Below are 15,784 nucleotides of genomic sequence, written 5' to 3'. Positions count from 1 at the left end.
GCCTAACAAAATTTCTTGTTAGGGTACAACTGACTTTTTACAATATTTGACATAAAATAACTAAAGATGTTTTCCAGAGGTAAAAAATAAAGGGATTTCCCAGGGTTGATATTGATGGACTATTCTTTAGGATAGGTCATCTAATATCAAATCAGCTTAGGTCAGCTTTATGAAGAGGCTACAGAATTTAGGTGACTATCACAAACAGTGACATCACATTTATCTAAATATGGGTAACAGACAGCACTCTCACAACAATTACGAAATGGGTGCACATTCGGACTGATCAGACTCCAAGGAAAATCCAGTTCGTATAAAGCATAGACTGTCACTTCAATACAAGCCCCGCTGAATATATACCTTATTATGTACATATCCATTAATCTCTTCTTATAAGTGAGTCTTGTATACATGCAATGTTTGAGGATAAGCTAGCTATCATCAGTAACAAACAACACTTAGCATAAAACATAACTTTTAATGTCAAATATGGTCAGCTAAAATCTTTCAACGGTATAGCTAGGGCTAAAATTAGAATACATAACTCAATAAGAAAAGTAGGGAACACTATAGAGATATAGCTTTTTTGCAATGTTCCTAGATACTGCAGGGTAGTTCAGCTTAGGGGAGTGATAATCACAACTTGACAGGTGACGGTTAGCACTAAATAGGTGCCTAGATGATGATAATCTCACTGATACTGTAGCTGATAACAATGTTGTATAGAATAAATACCTTCTTCCCCCCTACTGTTTTGATGCTGTTCACACTGCCCTAAAGCGTCCACTCAATAGCAAAGTTAACCTGACACCTAAACATATAACTAGTGTCCCTGTCCACTTGATAAATATGCCATTCTATAGGGTTCACACTAGATATGCTGTAAATAATTAATCTCTCTACGCGTTTCGATTACATATTCTCATCAGGAGAGGATAAGGAAAAATAATAAAGAAGATGTTGCAGTAAAAACCGCATTTCCCGGTTCCCCGATGGTGGGAGCCAGTACTCAGGGTCTGACACTGAGTACTGCCATATAACCTGTTTGTAGCTGAGTCACTTTCAAGAGAATGAGAGTGAGTTGTAATGCCAAGCACAGCTGGTACAAAGGGTATTGATTTCAGCTAGACTTCAGGCTGAGTGATGTCGCCTCTTCAAACAGTTGGTCAGTGACAGACCCCGCTGACCTGATATCATTATTTAAACTCAAAGAAAACCCCTTTAACTTACCAATAGCTACTAGAGTCAGATTTTCCTTTCTGAGACCACCTCTTCTGGTCCAAGCCTACTTATCTGTCATAGCTGATTAAGGCTTCTTGCAGACGACCATGGCCAAGATCAGTGTGCTATCCTTGTTTTTCCCAGATAGCTCACTGGTCCACTCAATTCTATGAATCCGTACACGACTATGAATTAGACAGTCACAAGTGCGGGCCGACAGTCCAGGCCACAAAATATAGAATAGGTCCTATTCCTGTCTTATTTTGCGGCCCTGCTTCCGTGGCTCCTATTCATTTAATGAAAGGGGCCGTGGATGTATGGGTGGCACATGGGAGAGGTCCGCGTGTCCCTAGTGCGCTGCCCGTGCCTTTAATTCACGGCCGGCTGTTTGTCTGCAACCAGCCTTAGGGTGCATTCACACTGAGTAAACGCTAGCTTATTCTGAACGTAAAACACGTTCAGAATAAGCGGCGTCTAAAGCAGCTCCATTCATTTCTATGGGAGCGGGGATACGAGCGCTCCCCATAGAAATGAATGGGCTGCTTCTTTCACTCCGTGCAGTCCCATTGAAGTGAATGGAAAGTGCCGGCGTATACGGCAAGCTCTGCTCATGCCGGAGCGTACACGCCGGCACTCCCCATTCACTTCAATGGGACTGCACGGAGTGAAAGAAGCAGCCCATTCCTTTCTATGGGGAGCGCTCGTATCCCCGCTCCCATAGAAATGAATGGAGCTGCTTTAGACGCCGCTTATTCTGAACGTGTTTTACGTTCAGAATAAGCTAGCGTTTACTCAGTGTGAATTCACCCTTAGGCAGAAAAAAGGGGACTGACTTAGCGAATGACCAGAGCCAGATAGGCAACCATAATTCATAAACAAAATAAGTCCCAAAAGTTTAAATAAACACAGAGGAAATATAGGAAAGCTTTTCTTGAGTATAACAGGATTACAGATTAAGGTATTATATTTTTGGAGATAGGTTGTTCCCAGAAATTATGATTTTTTTCCCCCTATATAATTTTTGAGCCTTACAAAATGTGTTACTTTATTAGGCATAATCACAATAGTAAAAACCTGCAAAAATTTGTATGCATTTGTGCCCAAATTAAAATGAATATAAATGAAAACATAAACAAAGTGCTGAGCAACTTTTTCTGGCAGCATTTGTGTCATTATTAAACGTTGTAAAATACTTTATTAACAAATGTTGGCTCCATTGCATGAAATCCTGTGCATAGCAATTTTGCAATTCTGCCACAGGCAATCTGCTGTGGAGTTCAGTAGCAGTGCAGTGAATGGGATTTTTTGCTAATTCCATCCAGACAATGATGGAAAAACCTGCAGACCAGGATATGTTGTAACGTATGTTGCAACTTTTGCAATACAAAGGTTAAACGTTGAGACTGCTGCCTGAAAGCTTACGTTAACTGTTTTTTGGGTGTTTTTTTTGCCGTGGCTAAAAACTGGTGGATTGCATTTGCCAACATCCCATGTGTGCCTAGCCTTAAATGGGTTTTCTCATCTCCCTCTCTCAGCAGTTTACCTGCCGTCTCTTCTTCTCACTTCCTGTATTCTTCAATATGCTGGTGAGCAGGCTTTGACGGATGAACAGGACACTATGATGTACCTCACCAAATATAGACATTTACCACCAGAGCTTATTTATAATCATTACTAGAAATCTAATATAAATACAGATCATATAATATGCACAATAAATGTATATTATATTACACAGATTTGGAGAGAAAAAAAACCTTACATGCTGGCAGGACAAATGGACTTGAAGTGTTATCTTTGTGTTATTTATTATAATTGTCCTAACAGCAGAGCTGTAAGAAAACCCAGCTCCCCCCCCCCCCAAAGCACAGTGAGTCATCTGGTCCTGTTATGAGATACAGGATGGGAACCAAGGAAACAATGGGAGGAGTGAGTTCATGTAGCAGGCAAACAAAGCAGCATTTCTAAAGCAGTATATTTAGGAAAGCTCTTGAATTTACATATGTTAGTGGTATAGATAGAATCCTTGACCTGGGAATACCAGTTTAAGGTGTTTTCTCACTAACCACAAATATGACGTATGGATGAGGTCCACTCTGTGATCACAAGAATGGAAGCCCATTGTAACCAGAAGAATGGTGCACATACACTGCTATTGCCTCCCTGGAAACCCCAAAGAAATTATAGGGAATTATAGTCTGATCATTAGAGGTCAGATAACTGGAAAATTTTAATTACACAAAATTAGATAAGAATTACTCTAGGTTCACATCTGTGATTTGGTTTTCGTTCTTCGGGTCTGCTTGGGGACATGAAAAATGGAAACCCAATCCGCAGATGTGAACTCCATAGACTATAATGGGGTCTGCCTGGGTTTCCGCATGAAAATGTGGAGAGAAAGTGGAATGGGGAATGGAATCCCTGAGCACAGGTATGAACCTAGCCATAAGAATGTCATTTGTCTAGTGTCACCATCAGCATGTTCTTATGTCAACAGCAGTAATAATGAATTCATATCTTGGATAGGCAGCTTCTGATGTGTACATTTTCCAGAATGCAAATCTAAGAGGTAAGAGTAAACAGGTTTCTTTTTTGCTAAGCACGTAAGCCTATGGAGAATTCTAAGTCAATATTTAACTGCTTAGTGATATGTTGTAAACCTCTCCCTGTATTGCTTGTACCGTCTAACCTAGCAACCTTAAGCTTTATAGATGTGCAATTACTATAGGAGCTCTAAACACTGAAGTTGGTGTTATTCCATTAACAGGTGAGCCTAAAATTCTGGGGGCTACTAATTGAAATTATATTGCCTTTGTGAGAATTGTTTTGTGTTCACACATTGTCTTCGTATAACAGTTTTGCCATGATTGTCTCAAAAGTACTGATGTTTTGCTGGGGTAACACAGCAAAAAGCACAGTATGGTCATAGTATAACTATAGTAAGCTGTAATTGTAACCAACCATCACTTTTTCTTTCATGATGGTGATATAACCCTGGGAAACTGCCAAACACTGCTGTGAATGACCAGCCCCACTTCCTTCTGGCTGCTCTGGCAGTCAATAAAGTTTAGACAAAGGCTGCTTTCATCAGTGATGACATCACACTCATGGCTAACACCTGAAGTCATATGCACAATGACCGGTATATGTTCAGGGAAGAAAAGGATTGTAACAATGATTGTGTTTGTCACATATTTCTTTTAAAGGGTATGACATTTTCATTCAATGTCAATTACAAAAAATAATTTTAGCAAAGTCTCTGTATATATATATATATAGAGAGAGAGAGAGAGAGAGAGAGAGAGAGCGAGCTTTATGCTGCATCTGTAATTGTATAAGTAAATCTTTTCTCAGAATGAGTTAGATTTAGTAGGCTAAATGCATCAGAATTTTGGTCGCATTTCCATGAAAAGTCATATATGCTATGCTCCAGATTTATTATAGACTAGCAGTACCCGCGACTTCGTCCGCAGAACCCTGACCCCCTGCGTGACCCACCTGCAGCGCTGCGCAGACTTTTTCCTTAGCCTTGTGTCCGCAGCGGGCCCTTCCTACACCTGGGGGCCCATGGACCCCCCAGGCCCCACCCTGCAGCCCGCTGGATCTCTTTTCCTCCTCTCCCTCCTGGCGTCCGCCACCCCCCTTTCTCCCTACCCGCTCCCCCATGTCCTCACTCCTTCTTCCTACCCAGTGCCCCTTTGCCCCCCAGGCACGTGCCCCATCCCCCCCAACCCCATGCCCCCTTTCCCCCTCACCCCATGCCCCCTTCCCCCGTCTTACCTACCCATGCCCCATTTCCCCCCCCAGGCCCTGCCAACCGTGTGGCCCCTTTCCCCCTACCAACCTGTGGGCCCGGCCTCACCACACCCCGGGCTTCCCGGGCACCTACGTTATAGCGGTGCCTATGCAGCCATGTGGCCCCATGTCATCTGTGGGGGCAGTGGCGGCCCTGTCCCCGTCCCCCTCCCAGGGGCCTCTGGGTGTACCTGCCCAAGCCCCCCTTTCCCGCGTCCCCCACTGGACCGGCAACCTCCTCACTCTTAACACCCCATCTGTCTTCCTTCTGAAAGTCCCCCAACTCACCTGTCATCACAGGCCTTCTCCTGCTGGCGAATGAGAGGGTAGACTGGCCTGCCGACATCCCTGACGGACTTGTAGTGTCCCGAGAGACCGCAGCCGCTCCGGGACAGCTGGCCGAGCCGGCATTCCAGAGTGTAGCGCAGGCGACCCGCTGCCTGGTCACGGCAGAGCAATGCGGGCCCGTGGTGAGGCCACACAGGCGGGGCAGCATATGCACTTGTAGCTGCCCCAGAGTACGGGCACTTGTTCAGTACGCTCCGGTCCTCTGAGAGACGCCATGTTCTTGTGGACGGCGGGCGGCGTATAGCTCCACCCACATAGAGAAGCCGCACCCAACCAGGTGGGCTGCTGAAAGGGCTGGGATGACGGCGTCCCAGGTCCTGCAGCGAATTCAACAGTGAAAAGCACCGGTCACGGGAGTGAATTGCGGTGGTGTACGGGAATTCCATGTAGCCTATCGTTCAATCTGGGACCCAAGGTATGCATGTGCGCAATTTCAGACCAATCTGTTCGCCTGTGTAGTCCAAACCCACAAACATCCAAACACACATACTTTCACCTTTATAATATTAGTAGGATAAGAGGTGGCATAAGGAGGAGTACAATGTCTAATTTGTCTTGTCAACCACATCTGTCACACAGTGTGAGACACTGTTATAAATTTGGCACATCTTCTCCATGTCTGATCTGGTTTTAAGATGTCCAAATAAGTCGAAGTAATAATAAATCTCCCCCACTGTCTTTGAATCAGATATACAGTACAATATTTATTGATTATTTTATAATTTTCTTTACCATATTTATATAAGACTGCTTCATTCCATGGATCACACAATTAAACGCCAGTTTGTGGAGGACCGCGCTACTGTATTGGATGTGCTTCCAGTTACCTGGAATGTAAAAACACCTGGTCCTTATTATTGTGTTACAATGAAAATGTCACGGATAAAAGACCTTGCTTTTGATTTTGAGTTTGGACATTCATATTCCAGGTGGGTATGCTTTTTATCATATTAAAGTAAATAAAAAAGGATAACCATATTTATCATTAGATACAATACCTTGCAGTAAACATCTCCAAGACTCCTAATATACAAATCAAGGGGCTGAAACAAAGCCATGACGGGGTTGTTTAGTTTGTGCTGCAAATGATTACCATCAAATTATCTTTTTATTATCACAAAACACACACACACATCAATGCTTTCCTTGTGAAAACTATATGTTAACCGCTTTGTGAATATGGCAGTGCATAAATGCTCAGTTGTACTCAATATAAATATTATGTTTATTTCAGAGATCAGTTCCCCGTTACAGACTTTCCAGAGAGGTAAGTTCATGTTCTCTTTACATTTCTTTTGCTATAGCAACTTGCTTTCAATTTGCTGATTACTGCTACTTCACATACATGCACATTAGAAGCAGACTCAGATCATATGTATTGTAGTGTGTTGTACCAGTGATTGAATCCTCTATTAGTAATGCTTGGAAAAAAATGTAAAAAAATAAAATGTTAACAAAAAGGATAAAAACTAAAACCCTTTCTCCCCTATTAAAATGTTTTTCCATGCTTTAAAAAAATTGGTAGAATCATGTCCAGAACAATCTGATCTATAATATTTCATCTTTACTATTTCCCTCCCAGCTCTAAAATGACACTGTTATAAATACAACTAATACCACAAAAAGCAAGCCCATAGATGGCAACATTGACATAAAAATAAAAAATGTTATGGCTCTTGGAATATGCTTTGTCCTACAGGGGGGTTAAGAGTGTAAACTGGTATTTCATAGATTTAACCCCCTTGAGCACGCTATAGCCACAAAGTGGTTGTCAGATGCTAAACACAGCACACATGGCTGAAATATATTAATAGTTATAAAACTTGCCATGGTCAGTAAATGTAGTGGTAGAAACCTAGTTGGATTACAGGCGGTGAAATAGGTAGTTTATTCAGTTAACTTCAAGATCAAATACGATCACTGGTAAATGAAGAGGAAACGCCACTATAAATGGCAACTAGCAAATCAGCGGAATCTAATACAGTGCGGTCTAATGTGCCTGGTCAGTCAGGTTACCTATGCGTATGCTGTGTGGTGAGGAGTGGTCATCAGAGCACAACAGGGATAAAAAGACATCACTAAAGCATGTCAAGTTATGCTTATTAGAAATATATTTATGAATATCAAGCCAGGATCACTCATCCACATTGAAAACATGTGAAGTGACACTGAAAAGTAAATCTAAAAAGGATAGAGTACCATCAATTAGAAACAGCTTTTAAAAAGGAATAGTTGAATGTAGGAAACTTTGTATTAAATATTAAAGAAGTTTCATTCTCATTGTCTTCCTTCTCCTTCCATTCACTAAGACATTTCTCTCTAATACCACCTGTTTCCATTTCCACCCTACACACATATGTCTATGACAAGGGAGGAGATGGAGGTTACTGCCAGCTAACAATTTGTTGCCTCATTCTATACAACGATACAACATGTTGTGGTATTACCTTGCTAAATATTAAACAGTCAAAAGAACTACCGTAGATACTAAGTGTAGCAGAGCATTGTAGCTGCAGTATGAGAGGATCTTTTCCACAGTCTCCTCCTCGCCTTCTCCATAGACGTCTATTAGAATTAAGTCAGTGTGATTAATGGAGAACAAATCACTTTATTTGATAAATTACAGAATTCCCCACTAGTTCACTTGGTTTCCTCCAGAGATTTAAAGTGGTATTCCAGGCAAAAATGTTTTTTGTGTTTTTTTAAAAAAAGGTCTGTTAGTGTTATTAATGGATTAAAAGTGCACCCATATACTTTTAGCAGTGTTTTGAGTGATTTCTAGGTGTTTGTGGTATGTTCTGCATTTGTTTACATGTGTACCTTCCTACTATGTAACTCCCTGTGTACCTGTCACGCTACCTCCCTGTCACGCTACCTCCCTGTCACTGCTCCCCCTTCCCTTGTCTCCCTAGTTAACTACACTAAGCTATCCTGACCACTACTAGCCCCTCTCTCCCTCCCTAGCTATGCTAAGCTAGACTATCCTGCCCACTGATAGCCCCCCCCCCCCCCCCCGCCAGTCCCACAGCATCATACTTGCCCAGCTTTCAATGTGGGAGCTGGCTCCTCTTCTCCTCTTCACTGTGCACAGCCTGGAGACGCTGCGCACAGATCAAAAGTAACTGTGAGACATGCGCAGTAGAGATGGATTGCAATATGTACTTTGCATGTCTTAAACTCATCCTCCAGACTGCGGTGGAAGAAAGGAGCAGCCATTCTGGGCACAGGAAGACACGTAAGTATTGATGGGAATGGGGGGGAGTACTGGTGACGTTCCGTTTCGGAAGCCTTGAAATGGAACATCACCAGATTATCAGAAGGTGCCCCTTGGGTGGTCACATGTCCGCTCAAGGGTTATTGGTAATTCTACATTTTTTTAAATTGATGTATATTAGAAGTTAGGTGGGGGAGGGAGTTTAGTTTATAGGTAGAATTTAATTTTATCCTGGACAATCCCTTTAACTTCCCATTGCTCATGATTTTGTTGAATTCTAGTGAATAGTTGTTCCATACTGGCACTTATCGTGGCATAAATATTCATTTTTGTATGTTTAGAATCCTTATATTGGATTTATCTCTCAATGAATTGACTAAATTGAAGACTAACAGTTTCCATCACCTTCCCAACCTCCTGGAACTGAATGTGTCCTGTAATGCCCTCCACAGGTGTGAACATTTCCTTTATTACATTTTTGCTCTATACAATGAAGCCAGATTGTGGTGAATGCTTTATAAAGGAATACACAGAAGCAGATCTGTTATTATGATGCACTTTGTAAGAGTAGTAAGCCATGGGGACAGGACTGCTCTCCTATTAGATCTTAACTGACATGTGAATATGCCTATTCACTATCACTGTTTTTAAAATGACTGTCACACAACCGTTTTTCATTCATGTTTATCTGTGTGAATAAGACCTTACTGTGTGATTCACGTGTATAGTAATGATAATGTGATTGAAGACCTCTGGTTTACTGGCCTAGTAGACAAATGTAATATTCACTGTTGCAATGAAAAAACTGTATTCTGTTCTAGAGCAAAAGAAGAAATGCATTTTTTGCATTTTTTTCTGTGGATTTTCTGCCCCTATTATATCTATATGAAAAACTCCTGCTGGGAAAGCTGGGTGATATGCACAAAGTAGGTAAAAATCCCACACATGTAATCCTCTCCTCTCCCCAGTATAATTTATGATCTGGAGCTGCGTGTCTCAATTACAATAAGCCACGACCCTTCCACGACCCGCATCCCCCCTGGAACTTCCTGTTATATTATGCTAGCTCTTGTGCAGGAAGCACTATCTGCAAGATTTTTGATAAACTTCTCAGAGTTTAGCAGTTAGTTCAGCAGGTGAATTATATCACACAGCTTTTCGGTTTTACCTTTGTTTTTCAGGGTTTAGTGTGCCTTCAAGGCTGGGTTTACATAGTGCTTTTTTAATCAATAACTGGATGTTTGATGTAATTGCAGCAATAAATAGCACATTTTATTATGCAGTCAGGTGAGTAGCGCATTGCCAGAAAGCCAGACATTTTTCATTTGATTCATTATCTATTAATACTAATCGAGTTTTGGCCCAGTATTATAATATTGTACAGTAAGCATCCAAGACCCAACGGATACATTTTACCATTTAAGCACTAGTCATTCACTGGGGTAGGTAATGGCACATATCTGATTACCTGTGTTCTTTATTTTGTAGTATTCCTGGACTTGTCGTGCTGCCAAATATACTTACTCTGGATATAAGTTACAATGCAATCGCAGAAATTGAACAATTTAAAGTCTGTACCCAACTTGTCCATTTAAATGTCTCTCATAACAAAATTGAGAGTATTAAGGAGCTGCCGTCACTTGCAAACCTCACTCGATTGCATTTGAACTCAAATAAGGTAATATTCAATTCTTATTCAGAAAATTGTATCATATGTATTCATAACAGTAGTCTGGCCAGCTGCTGTTTTTCACATATATTTACATACTAGCTGGTACCCGCGACTTCGTCTGCGGTGATTGTAGAAGTGAGTATATACAGGCGCGGGTAAGGTTTTCATACTGTGTATAAGGTATGGGATATAAAATGTAACTGTGTATCTTGGTTTTGCTGTAATTCTGAGAACACATGAGACTTTTGTGTTGAATGTAATTTGTATTTCAGCCGCTATACGGTGTTGGTATAAAATGTACATAGTGTCTTTGGGACAGAGGTATTTCAGGTTAATATACTTTGATATACGACATTGTATGAGTTGTTATTTTGCGCCAGTACATGTAAGTTTTGGGCACAGGATACTCTTGAGCAAGCAACATAAAGTCTGGCCCTGTGCATGACAGTTTAGTAACGCCATGCGCCTCTTATTAATAGCAATTAACCCCATCATGTCCCTCACATTAACCCCTGTGTAAGAGTTACTGATAGAGATGAGCGAGTACTGTTGGGATCAGCCGATCCGAACAGCACGCTCGCATAGAAATGGACGTAGCCGGCACGCGGGGGGTTAAGCGCGCTGGCTACGTCCAAGCGGAAGTACCAGGTGCATCCATTCATTTCTATGGAGCGTGCTGTTCGGATCGGCTGATCCGAACAGTACTCGCTCATCTCTAGTTACTGATATGTGAGAGACTTGGAGGTAATAATTAAGTATCTTCATTACTGAGGTCTTTTATTAGTCCCTCCATGTCTCACATATTAGTAACCTTTATATGAGGCACACAGGGGTTAATATGAGGGACATGATGGGGGTTATTCCTATTAATGTGAGGCACATGGAGTTGCTAACACTAAACTAATAACCCCATGCCTGACATTAATGAGAATAGGAAGTAAAGGAAGGGAGCTGTGTGTTTCTTACTTTCAGTTTGCTAGCAGCTTCGGCAGGAGCTATCACTATAGCAGGCAGAGACTTGAGCGATTAAGCTCCACCCCCTGGGTTTCCTGCACCCCTCTCAAAGGGGAGTGTCCTTATGCTTGAGCTCTAGCAGAGACTTCATTTAACTCTTGCAGGTCCTGTGCTGCTGGCATGCCAGTGAAATATGGCAGGAGTGCCACTCTTGGCATGTGTGCCAGGGGTTGCTGACCTCTGCTGTAGGGGGTAATATGAATTTTGTGGCTTGCTATGGTCCAAAGTGTGTGAGATTGCAGAGATAGTGATGTGAGTTTGGGTTTTGTGGGGGTCCTGGGAAAAACGTATGTGCGCTAATGTGACCAAAAGTAGCCTATTGCGCAATTGAGTGTAGGGACTATGTTTGTGGAAAATTTCAGCCAAATCGGTGGAGCGGTTTTTGCGTGATTGACCGCCAAACATCCGAACATCGAAAGGGTCCTGGGAAAAACGTATGTACGCTATTGTGACGAAAAGTAGCCTATTGCGCAATCGAGTGTAGGGACTATGTTTGTGGAAAATTTCAGCCAAATCGGTGGAGTGGTTTTTGCGTGATTGACCGCCAAACATCCGAACATCCAAAGGGTCCTGGGAAAAACGTATGTGCGCTATTGTGACGAAAAGTAGCCTATTGCGCAATCGAGTGTAGGGACTATGTTTGTGGAAAATTTCAGCCAAATCGGGGTCCAAAGTGTGTGAGATTGCAGAGATAGTGATGTGAGTTTGGATTTTGTGGGGGTCCTGGGAAAAACGTATGTGCGCTATTGTGACGAAAAGTAGCCTATTGCGCAATCGAGTGTAGGGACTATGTTTGTGGAAAATTTCAGCCAAATCGGTGGAGCGGTTTTTGCGTGATTGACCGCCAAACATCCGAACATCCAAAGTCACAAACCCACAAACTCACAAACATTTCATATTTATAATATTAATAGGATACCTGGCAAAAACTTGTAATACTGAAGGTTTTATTGTGGAGATGCTGGTCACATACGTAAGTACTGTACTAAATATCTGTTTATGGAAAACTCCAGCTCCTAGGTGGTCCTCAGCAATATTGGTATTGGCCATTATTTATATTATATTCATTTTGCTTACTTATATGGCACCAACATATTCCACAGCACTTTACAGACATTCTTTATGAGTACCGTATTTTTCGGACTATAAGACGCACTGGACTATAAGACTATAAGGTTTTAGAGGAGGAAAACAGGGAAAAAAAATTTTGAAGCAAAAACTGGTAAAATATTTAAAATATGGGAGTTGTAGTTTTGCAACAGCTGCAAGGCCACATTGACAGGTGACCCTGCAGCTGTACGGGGACGCATAGAGCGTTTTTTTTGCGGGGCCAGCTGTACTTTTTAGTTTTGGGGGATATCTATTGCTTAGATCACCTTGTATTGAAAAAAAACAGGAGGTGATTTAGAACTTTTATTTATTTCATATTTTTAAAGGTTTTTTTTTTTTTTTACTATTTTATTCCCCCCCGGGGGCTTGAACCTGCGGTCACTTGATCGCAAGTCCCATAGACGGCAATACAACTGTATTGCCGTCTATGGGACATTCTGTCTATTAGTATTACGGCTGGTCATAGACCCAGCCGCAATACTAATATAGCCGTGACAGGCCTGGGAGCCTCATTAGGCTCCCGGCTGTCACCCGAACAGATCGGCTCCTGCGATATCGCCGCGCAGGAGCCGGCCTGCAACCGTGGAGAAGGGGCCACGGATACTGACCCGGCATCCGCTGTACTAGAGAGGCTGATGCCGGGGAGGGATAGACGCCGGGGCCTGAGACATCGCTGCCCTGCCCTGCGTGAAGCCAGCGGCGGGGGGACGGAGGAGAGGAATAGCATCACTCCTCCCGCTGCTGGCTTCATGCAGGACAGGGCAGCGATGTCGCAGGCCCCGGCACCTGTAATGGCGTCTATCACTTGCCGGCTTCCGCCTCTCTATTACAGCGGGTGCCAGCGCCACCTTCAGACTATAAGACGCACCCTTATTTTCCCTCAAAATTTTGGGGAAAAAAAGTGCGTCTTATAGTCTGAAAAATACGGTATATCATTGGAATGTGAGAGGAATTTCCAAACAAAAAATTCTGTTTTCTGTAAATATTTTTTCTGGTAATGCTTTTGTTAATTCTTCGTTAATTTCTGGACTCACGGGTTGCTCAGAGATACAACTAGCAAATTCCAGTCAGTGTGACCACAATAGATAGTGCAACTCTGTCTCAGCATTTAGTTAAGGTTTTTATGCTAATGATGACATTAGAGCTAGGCTCAATGCTTGAAAATATGCCTAAAGAATTGATTTTGGGTACTCTTTGGTTATAGCCACATAATCCAATAATGATGATAATTAATTTATCTAGCTTTAACATGTTCCACAAATCAATAATTGACTATGAAAAGGGAAAACTTTGTTAAGTGGAGTTCCAAATGTCTTGAATTTCGCATATCTGTCTGCGTATTGCTACTGTTTCTTCTGATGCTCTACCCTTTCCTGGAATTTGGAGGTGTTTTCTCTGAAGTTGATAGTAAGTTGCTCCCTCTACATAGCCTTATGGCTGCACTATTGCCTTTTTCTTGATTGTAAAATTTCTCAAGAGGTAGTTCTATAATTATAGAACTATTTCTTGAGAAATTTTACAATCTTTCTGGTCCTAAAAGACAAGCCATAAAATATTATATTAATGATAGTCTTTGCAAGGGCCACATACATCCCTCTCCTTCACCAGTGGGTGCTGGGATTTTCTTTAAAAAGAAAAAACAAAGGGTAGTGACCATGTATTGATTATTGTGATTTAAACAAAATTATTGTCAAAATACGTTACCTTCTTCCGCTCATCCCTGACCTGTTAAATCAAGTTTACCTTTTGATAATATACTAGTTCTCTCCTCTGATTGGTCTTTCTATGCGTAAAGAGATCGGTTCTCCAGGTACTCCTAGAAAATCATTTGTATGCTAAGATAGAAAAATATCTTTTTGTTGCATAGGAGATGACCTTTTTGGGTTACATTATGTCTTTCTATGAGTCTGAATGGATCCTGCCAAAGTTCAGGTTATTGTAGCATCTAACCTCTCTAACAGACTAAGAGACTTAATTCCAGACAAGCTAGGTTGACACTATGTCATCTGGTTTGGTTAATAAGCCCAGGTCTAAAAATGTTAAGGCTGAAACCTTGTCGTAAAGTTTCTGTTCCTCTCAACCTCCCTAACTTGAGACTGAACCAATTCTCTCTAAAAGGATCGTAATTTCTGCTATTTCTTCTGATCTTGCCGCTGAGATTAAAAAGTATCTCAACTTTACTCCAGTTGGTATATTGTTTGTAACCTCTCAATTCAAACTGAGATGTGAATGTATTTTTGAGTGTATTGCATGATTCTGTGTTGTGTGACCTTCCGGGGATTACTGGTACAAAGAGACTTGTCTAATGTCTTTATTGATGGTCATCATTGTCTTGTGATGTCACACCCTATATCTTCGCCTGTGAAACCTGTGCCTGCATTAAGACCCCTTGAGTTCACCAATGGACCAATCTGTCAATGGATTTCATTACTGATTAGGTGAAATGTGTCATTTTATTCCTTTAACTCAACTCCCAAATCTCAAAAAACTGTCCTATTTTTCAGTTCCATGGTATTCCAGAAAATATTGTCTCTGATAGAGGCGTATAATTTGTCTCTATCTTTCGGAAAGCTTTTTGTAAACTTAGGATACAATTTAAATTTTCTTCTCCATTTCACCCTGAGACCAATAGAAAGACTGAGCCTTTCATCTAGACACATCTAAGGCACATCTAAGGCCAGTTTTAGTAGCTCGGGGCAAAATTAAAAATGCTGCAGTGCTAATTCTAAGGTCTTCTAAAGTGCTGCTATTCTGCAAAGTCATAGATCATTCCCCCATCACATGCACAAACCAGGGAAACATTCCTATTCAACTATAGCTGTCATGTATAACTTTTAAACCATGAAAATCTTACTGCAATGTACTGATTTACGGAGTAACAGTATCCTTAAAAAGTGTGCAGAGCAGTACTGAAATAACAATATTACACTTGCTGTTTTTTTGTTTAATGCGCCCTATTCAGCTGCTGTGTAACGCAGTTTTGTTCACAGTAACAATGCCCACCGTTGTGTCAGCTAAGCAGTAATATTGACCCATAGTACTAATAAACAGTATTAAAGGCATTAGAAAGTAATAATGCCTGCTTTATCCCTAATGTTTGAGTCTCATAAAACCAATGGTATGAAGTATAGCACACAGGCTAACTCCTTGTCTTATGTCATCTGCAGTCACATAACCTGACGTAGGGTTTACAACATACTTATTTATTTCACAATCTCCCATTCACTGCAGCCCCTCAACTACACACCCAAGAGACTGATTTACATGCATTCAGTCTCGGAAACATGAAACACAGCACGGACTCCTGTCACCTGTATATGTTCTTCACACATGTGGGATGTAATACATTACCTGTGGTCAAGCCTTTCTTCACAAACTTCCATCCTTCCCAGTCAAGTTCGGAAAAAAGC

This window comes from Leptodactylus fuscus, chromosome 5, assembly GCF_031893055.1.
Source record: "Leptodactylus fuscus isolate aLepFus1 chromosome 5, aLepFus1.hap2, whole genome shotgun sequence".
NCBI classification, from domain to species: Eukaryota; Metazoa; Chordata; class Amphibia; order Anura; family Leptodactylidae; genus Leptodactylus; species Leptodactylus fuscus.
Note: the sequence above shows the minus strand (reverse complement) of the source record.